Here is an 8,982-nt window from a genome sequence, read left to right as displayed (position 1 = left end):
TGCTGGAATGTAACTTCCATAGACATAAAGACCAGGAAGTACTAGGGGAAATAGAAAAACACAGACTAGATATCTGTGCTTTTCCCAAAACCAAAAAAAAAGGCACGTGAAACATCAAATATGGAAAGTACATCTTGTTTAATAGCAAAAAAAAACAAAAATGAAAGAGCTACCTCAAAAGTGAGCCTACTGGAACTCGAGAAAGTCGAAAATAACGTATTAGAGTCTGTTTGGGAACGAGCGTTCCTAACGGAATGCGCCACCTGACAGTTATCGCGCGATGAAGTCACGCCTCGTTCCCCAGCGACTGTTGAAGACTCGCCGTAACGCCGGCTTCTCCGGCAGCCATTACAATCGAAGTTTTCTTACGCGTACAACGTGCTCACCGGAAAGAAATCTCAGTTTGCTCATTGTGGATCTACTATCATTTGTTTGACCACTCAAGTGATTAATACAGTCTCTCAAAGCCTTGCTTAGAGGATAAATACAATCCAGATCCTCTCTTGAGCCGTCTCACTCTACTAATAACCGACTTTTCACCTGTCTCACTTACGGTAACACGTGACAACCACTTAATTGTAACTGAAATATTTAAAATTAAACATGTCTATTGTAAAGTGCTCGCTAAGTATCTAACTTTTTTTTTATTTTCCTCAACATTTGGTCCTTCGAGCCGGATCAAGCATTTACGATTGTTAATTATACAAAGAAGTGTGAAGTTCGTGTAGTGCCATCTCTCTCGCTCTCTCGCATTCGTGCGCTGCGATGTATAGTGCCGTCTCTCTTTCTCTCCCTCTCTCTCTCTCTCTCTTGTGCGCGTCACAGGTTTGTCTCTATTGCGCGTGTGGTGCGTGTGTGCTTTTCGGCGTTGCATGCTCATTAAACCGCTCATCAAATAGCTGCCGTACCGGCTCATCCGATCTTTGACCATGCCTGTCATGCGCGATAAAGATGCAGCTCCCAAGGGATCAGCTGACTCATTACCGTCGCTAGCAGGGTCGCAGAATCAGTCGACGGATCTGCTCGGCATCTCAAACCAAACTCAAGATCAAGGGGCGATAACTCGAAGTCAGTCGCTGTCAAAGCTCAGCGGTGAGCTATTCTTACGAGTTCATGCTTAGAATGAGCTAGTCGAGTCGATGGAGGATATGCTAAGCCAAGCCACAGAACCAGCAGCTGACATTGCGTTGACCGAAGTGACCATGATGTTGAAACAGTTTGAAGAGCTGCACTAGGCTTTTCGGACAGAGCATTCTTGATTGGTGTCTCACTGGCCCCCAACTTATTATGATTAATCATACTTTACCCGGAAGTTCAGTCTCACCGAAAGCAAGTTTTCGCTCAAGGTCAAGCGCTTACTAGGACGTCTCAAGGAGCAGCTTACGCAGCCTACTCAACCAGCCGCCTCAACTGAAGTTGAAGCTCGAACCCGCTTACGCCTACCCGAGTTGACAGTACCTAGTTTCGGTGGAGACATTAGCAAATGGCCAGACTTCAAGGCCATGTTCGTCTCGGTCATCGGGAATCGCTAAGACCTGAGCGATCTCAAAAAGTTCCAATATCTAAAGGCCGTAATGCAAGATGACGCTTCAGAGCTCAACATCAACCTCGCGCTAGACTCTTTTTCTTATACAGCAGCGTGTTCGATGCTTAATACTCGATTTAAGAACAAGCGTCTGATCATCAAATCTCATCTCGTACGGCTACTCAACCTCAAGCCCATGCAGAAGCTGTAAGCCAGTTCACTGACCAAGCTGGTCAACATTGTGAACGAGATGACTGAGGCTTTCAAAACGCTCACCACGGAAAACACCGATAAGTGTCTCATGGTGACGCTCGTCAGTGGGCTGCTCGACCGAGACACTCGCAAGAGATGGCAAACATCGCTCACATCTGCTGATGAGTTTCCACCTCCTAGTCAGCTCACGGAGTTTTTCATGGCCCGGGCTCGTACGTTGGAGAACATCGAGGAGAACGCGACCCAAGCGACTGCTCAGCTCAACATTGCGAAGGCAACTGTGCCCAGCATCAGCGCTCCTCAGGCTTCTCAACAGTCCCGAGCCAACTCACCAAAGCTGGCACTCAGTCGACTCAACAGGCAGCTCAGTCTGCTCATCCGCGCTTCGCTTATCCGTGTGATTGCTGTGGGCAGGATCATTATATTGTGATGTGCCCGAAGCTGCGAGACTACTCAATCGATCAGCGGGTAAGGATCGTGAAAGAACGAAGCCTGTGCTGCTATTGCCTAGGCAGGCACAACGTGCGAAAATGCAACAGCCTCAGGCATTGCAGGACCTGCAACGGCTCGCATCACACCATGCTCCATGGGGCCGACCTCTCAAGCATTTTCGGCACACCTCCAGACCGCACTCAGACTTCTCCGGGGGATCAGGCGACAGGTGGTCCGTTGAGCCAGAACCTCTACCGGGCTCAGGCGACAGCAGATGCTAAGCCCTCAACCGCATGGAGGTCAAAACGGATCGTCAATAATCACGATCGCACAGCGACGTTCCCACACACACATTTCATTCATCTCACGTTGCTGGCAACAGCAACAGCCACAGTCTTCTCATCGACCTCGTTACATCAGGTACGCGTGCTCTTTGATCCTGGGTCAGAAATCTCGTTCATCACCAAAAGGCTCACCAGACAATTGAATCTTGAGCGGCGACACTCAACGCTGGACGTCTACGGAGTTGAAGGAAGAAGGACATCTCAAAACAGAGGTGTGGTCACCTTCGACCTTCACTCCAGATATAGACCACTCTTAGTAAAAATCTCGGCTCTAGTTCTGAAGACGGTCACCAGCATCCTGCCATATGGCAAGATCTCTCACGAACTTAAATGGCTTCACCTGAGGGGCTTAAGCCTTGCTGACCCAGAGTTTCTCACCCCTAGAGTAGTAGAAGTGATCATTGGAGCAGACTTCAACGGACAGCTTATCAGGCCTAACATCATAAATCATTTAGCCAGGGCCCCCATTGCTCAACTGTCTTTCGTCGGGTAGCTAGTCATCGGCCCAATTCATGCACCGGTCACGCTACCAAGGAAAGCACATCATGGCATCTCACAAACAACGAACTCATGCCTGTAAGAATTATTAACACTTTCGTCGTCACGTCACCCAGATCTGGGTTACGGGTATGCTTCCGTGAGAGCCCCGTCACCCACATATGGGTGACGCTCTTCTTATTCAAGTTACTACGACTTTCAGGTGGATTTTTAAAACGAATTTAATGGAATCAGTATTCAAATATAAATATAGGATATACAACATAAAAATACTACAAATGTACATATTATACTATAATTTTTACTAATTTATATAAGATAACATATTGCATTATACTATCTCGTATGGTGTGCGTTGAAACATTGTAAACACATTTCTGGTGAATTCGGACACTTGGAACAATAGGTCGTAGTTTTTTTACATTTTTTTTGCTTCTTGTCGTTCAGCAGTTTGTCTCCTTTTCTAGTAACATAGGGCGCACGTCCTTCTTACAGACTTGCCCTGCTCATTCGTACGAATCTCCAGCTTATGGGACACGTTTCTTGTTCTAGTTGAATTTTCCGGGGACAACTATTCGGCAACAAGCAGCTCTCGAAATTTTCTTATTCTAATTTTTTTATTTTTGACTCTCTGGTATACGATGTGAGCATTTACTACACTGGTACCCAAAAGCAAATGTAGTGCTAATTGTCGATACTACTTGATACTTTTCCGTATCTTTGTGGCATATGACACCATCTGGTCGCTCCTGTCGATGCCATTTTTTCATTATTATAAGCAATTACCGCCAAAGGTTTCTGTTTAGGAGGACGTCTACGATGAGTATAATCCGTGGTTGATGTCATGATAGGTGAATGTTTTGTTGTTAACATCAAAACATCGCGAACGTCCCTCCACCTCAGCACCACAATACCGTTGTCGTCTTCTCTTGATACTATATCACCTTTCTTCAGTGGGTATGACATTACAAATCTCGGCATAAATTTTTTGTTATACCGCACAGTCCCAACGATATGCGTCTTGAATTGTAAAAATTTTAGTGCTAACTCATAACTGGTATAAAAAGTTGTCGACGAACAAAGTTCGTCCCTCATTTATCAATTTATCTGCTAGTTCAATGCAGACGTTTTCCGCTAGGCCAACTTGCCTTCTTCCGCTGGTATCTCGTCGAGAATATACTTTCGCCGACGATTTATTTCCTTCGGTAGAGCACAATTTGAACAGTTTTATACCATATTTGTGGGATTTCGTTGGGATATACTGCCTGAATATGAGTCGTCCCCTCTAAAGAAGCAATGTTTCGTCTATTACAATATCTTCACCTGTTGAATAGTCTTTCTGGTAACTATCTACAATAGGTTTAGGAGTGGTAAAACTTTTCCGAGTCTGCCCCCTCTTCTATCGTTTCGTTATTTGCAAAATGCAAGTTTGCTAATAGTAACTCAATACGATTACGGGACATCTGACTGCGCGGAAATGCGAAGTTGAGAGTATTGTTCAGGGTAATATTCAGGGTAATGCTTATTGTCATATATATATATATATATATTACAAGGTAATGTTCTGGGTAAATAAAATATAATTAACAGGGCAATGTTTAGGGTATTTTTCAGGGTATTGTTCATAGTATTGTTTGGATAATGTTCAGGGTAATGTACAGTGTATTATGAAAGGTAATTTTCAATGTATTGTTCAGGGTAATAATAAGGGTAATGTTCAAGATATTGATAAGGGTATTCTTAAGGGTATTCTTAAGTGTAAAGATGAGGGTATTGTGAAGGGTAATGTTAAGGGTATTTTTCAGGGTAATATTTAGGGTATTGTTTAGAGTAATGTACAAGGTAATTAGGAGGGTAATTGTAAACGTATTGATCAGGGTAATGTTTAGGTTAATGCTCATTGTAACATATATTGATTAGGGTAATGTTCAGGGTAATGTAAAGGGTTAAAAAAGAGTAATTTTCAATGTATTGTTCAGGGTAATAATAAATGTAAATTTCAGGATATTGTTAAGGGTTTTTTTAAGTGCATTGATCACGGTAATAATAAGGGTACTGTTAATTGTATTGATGAGGGTATTGTTCAGAGTAATTTTCAAGGTAATGCTCATTGTAACATATATTGATCTGAATATTGTCAGGGTAATGACATTCTGATATTGTTTAGGGTATTTTTCAGAGTAATGTACAAGGTAATTATGATGGTGAATATTGTTTAGGGTATTTTTCAGAGTAATGTACAAGGTAATTATGATGGTAATGGTAAAAGTATTGTTCAGGGTAACTTCAGGGAAATGCTCATTGTAATATATATTGATCAGTTTATTTTTTAGGGTAATTTAGATGATATTATCAAAGGTAATTTTCAATGTATTATTCAGGGTTATAATAAGGGTAATGTTCAGGATATTCTTAAGGTTATTCTTAAGGGTTCTGTTCAGGGTAATGATGAAAGTATTGTTCAGTGTAATGTTTTAGGTATAGTTTATTCTAATGTACAGGGTAGTAAGGAGGGTAGTGGTAAAAATATTGTTTAGGGTAATGTGCAGGGTAATGATTATTGTAAAATATTTATTGTACAAGGTAATTTTCAGAGTAATCTACGGTGTAATTATAAGGGCAAAGCTGTGGGTATTTTTCATAGTATTGTTCTGTGTAATGTGTAGGGTATTATTCATGGTAATGTGTAGGCTATTGTACAGGGTAATATTCAGGGTATTTTTAGGTTTAATGGTTAGGGTTTTTTTCAGTGTAATTTTCAGGATAATGCTCTTTGTCATATATTTTCATGTTTATGTTTATTATAGTTCACAAGGTATATTTCAGGGTATTATTCAAGGTATTTTTAGGGGTAATATTTAGTCTAATGGTCAGGGTATTGTTCACGGTAATGAAAAGAGTCCTGTTTAGGGCATTGTTTCGGGTATTGTTAAAGGTATTGTTAATGGTAGTTATCAGCTTATAATTCAGGGTATTGTTCAGGGTAATGTACAGTGTACTAAAAAGGGTATCTTTAAGGGGTTATATCCACTTGTGATTTTCAAAAAAAATTTTTTTTTTTTTTTCATTTTTTGAATGTAAATATATTCAAGAATATTCTCTGAAAATTTCAAATCGATCCGACAATTAGTTTCGGAGATATGAGCGTATTAGTAAGAACGTCTCCGAGCGTTCGAAAGTAAGCGGAGCACGAGCCGGAGTAGCAGCTGTTTCTGGTAGCCGCTATACTTTTGATCTCGACTTATATTGTGTTTGGGACCCTAAGATAATAATACAAAAGGTCTAGTTTATACGTGAAACCTATGTTGAGGAATTTTAAGTTAAAAATATGTGAACTCATCAGTTAAAAGTGATCTTCCACGTGGACAAGTTGTGTTTTTGCTCAGTTTGTGTATTTCTCAGTGTGTATAGTTTAATTAATTAAAGTAAAAAATGCCTCGTAAAATTAGCAGAGAAACTCGTAGAACTTCCAGTGAACAGTTGTCTCGAAGAAATAAACGGAAGAACGTTTTTAATCCGAAAACCGTGGAATATGATGATAGCAGTTTGATTATGAGGCCTTACCACCTGATGTTGCAACAGCTATTTTTCCAATATACGAAGATCTAAGTAACAAAAAATTATTGGAACGATGCGTTGGTGGTTTTACCCAGAACAATAATGAAAGTTATAATCAGCTGATATGGAAAATAACACCAAAAATTATTCCAGCTGGCTCTAAAATTGTGGAAATAGCAGCAAACATTGCAGCCGGGGTCTTTAATGAAGGTAAAACATCTCTTCTTTATTATATGAGTGCTATGGGATTATCACTTGGACCCAATGCTCATTCCTTCGTGAGTAAAGAGGACGCAGAGCGCATCTCAATTTCGGACGCAAGAGCGCAAGGGTCGACGCGCGAGGGGAGAATGGCTCGTAGACAACAACAACTAAACATTTTGGATGCAAACGACGAAGTAGAGGGTTCCTCTTATGGTACTGGAATAGATGACACGATGTAAGTTGAAAAAAAAAATTTTTAATTTAGTGTAAATCATTCCCGAAACTTTAAACGCGTTTATCTCGAAACCGTGTTTTCAGAGTCGGTGTACAAAATTTCTCCGAAACCGCTAAACCGATCGGTTTGAAATTTTCACACGACTTACTCAGATATATTTTTCAGGTAATGATCGAAGGAATAAGGTTTTGGACAATAATTTCGATTTTTTAAGCCACTTTGAAGTGAAAAATTTTCATGAAAAACTGAATTTTTTTTTTGAACAGCCGCCATTTTGTCAAAAATCAAAATTTTGACTAGACCTTCGATCATTACCTGTATTTATTTATTATAAAACAAAATTTTTTGGTTTTTGGTTTTCAGATAATTTGGACCAGAGATATCTTGTACACCGCCAAGCACTTTTTTTTGGAGGTCTCTCCGCAGATCATCTACAGGAGCTAGGGGATCCAATATTTTTTTAAATAAACCGCTGATTGTTAAAGTACATTAAATTCTCTTTAAGTACATTTTTTCAATTAATGTATAAAATAAAATGCCTCGTCGGAAAAAATTCACAAAAAAACGCGTTTTTTCTGCCTCGCAGAGGATATAACCCCTTAAGTGTATTGATCAGGGTAATAATAAGGGTTATTTTAAGTATATTGTTAGGGATATTTTTAAGGGTACTGTTCATGGTAATGATGAGAGTATTGTTCAGGGTAATATTCAGAGAAATGCTTATTGTCATATATACATTTTACAAGGTAATGTTCAGGGTATATAAAATTTAATTTACAGGGCAATGTTTAGGATATTTTTTAGGGTATTGTTCAGGGTAATGATTAGGGTATGGTTCAGAGTAATGTACAAGGTAATTATGAGTGTAATGGTAAACGTATTGTCCAGGGTAATGTTCAGGGTAAGTCTCATTCTAACATATATTGATCAGGATAATTTTCAAGGTAATGTACATGGTATTATGATTGGTAATTTTCAATATATTTTTCAGGGTAATAATAAGGGTTATGTTCAAGATGTTGTTAAGTGTATTCTTAAAGGTATTGTTTAGGGTAATGTTCAGAGTAATGCTAATTGTCATATATATATATAGTACAAGATAATTTTCAGGGTAATTAAAAGATAATTATCAGGGCAAAGCTTCGGATTTTCTACAGGGTATTGTGCATAGTAATGTTTAGGGTAATGTTCACGGTAATGTACAGGGTATTATTATGTGTAATTTTCAATGTATTGTTCAAGGTAATAATAAGGATAATGTTCAAGATATTGTTAAGTGTATTCTTAAGGGTATTGTTCATGGTAATAATGATAGTATTTTTCAGGGTAATGTTTAAGGTATAGTTTATAGTAATAAACAGGGTAATTATGAGGGTAATGGTAAACATATTGTTCAGGGTAATTTGCAGGGTAATGCTCATTGTAAGATATATTAATCAAGGTAATGTTCAGGGTAATAGATAAGGTAATGATCAGGGTATTCTTTAGGGTAATTAAAGTGTAATAATCCGAGTATTATTCAGGAAAATATTCACGGTATTTTTCAGGGTAATGTTCAGGATATTGTTCAGGTTTATGTTTGGGGTATTTTTCAGTTTAATTATAACGGTATTATTAAGGGTAATGTAAGAAATATTGCTCAGGGTATGGTTCAGAGTAATGCTTATTGTCATATATACATTGTATATTGTAATTTTTAGGGTGATGTACAGTGTAATTATAAGTGTAATATTTAGGGTATTTTTTATTGTTTTATTCCGGGTAATGTTTAGGGAACTTTTCCGAGTAATTTACAGGGTTATTGTAAGATTAATGGTCTATGTATTTTTAATGGTAATGTTCAAGGTAATGATTATTGTCATATATATATTGTACAAGGTAATGTTCAGGATATGGTACGGGGTAATTATAAGTGTAATATTTAGGGTATTTTTTTTTGTTTTATTCCGGGAAATGTTTAGGGAACTGTTCCG

General features: G+C 38.7%; 1 long non-coding RNA gene and 1 pseudogene across 1 annotated transcript; one reads left to right on the top strand and one right to left on the bottom strand.

Annotated features, from left to right (window-relative positions):
* Positions 1–3,478: 3,478 nt before the first annotated feature.
* LOC122522731 lies at positions 3,479–4,475 on the bottom strand (annotated as a pseudogene).
* Positions 4,476–6,063: 1,588 nt separating this feature from the next.
* On the top strand, positions 6,064–7,574 carry LOC122522729. Its single transcript, XR_006305139.1, has 2 exons — positions 6,064–7,009; positions 7,373–7,574. It is a non-coding gene; the product is annotated as an uncharacterized LOC122522729 (long non-coding RNA).
* The last annotated feature ends 1,408 nt before the right edge of the window (positions 7,575–8,982 follow it).

Source organism: Polistes fuscatus, unplaced genomic scaffold (assembly GCF_010416935.1).
Source record: "Polistes fuscatus isolate 324 unplaced genomic scaffold, CU_Pfus_HIC Scaffold52, whole genome shotgun sequence".
NCBI classification, from domain to species: domain Eukaryota; kingdom Metazoa; phylum Arthropoda; class Insecta; order Hymenoptera; family Vespidae; genus Polistes; species Polistes fuscatus.
This window is presented reverse-complemented; position numbering and strand designations above follow the sequence as displayed.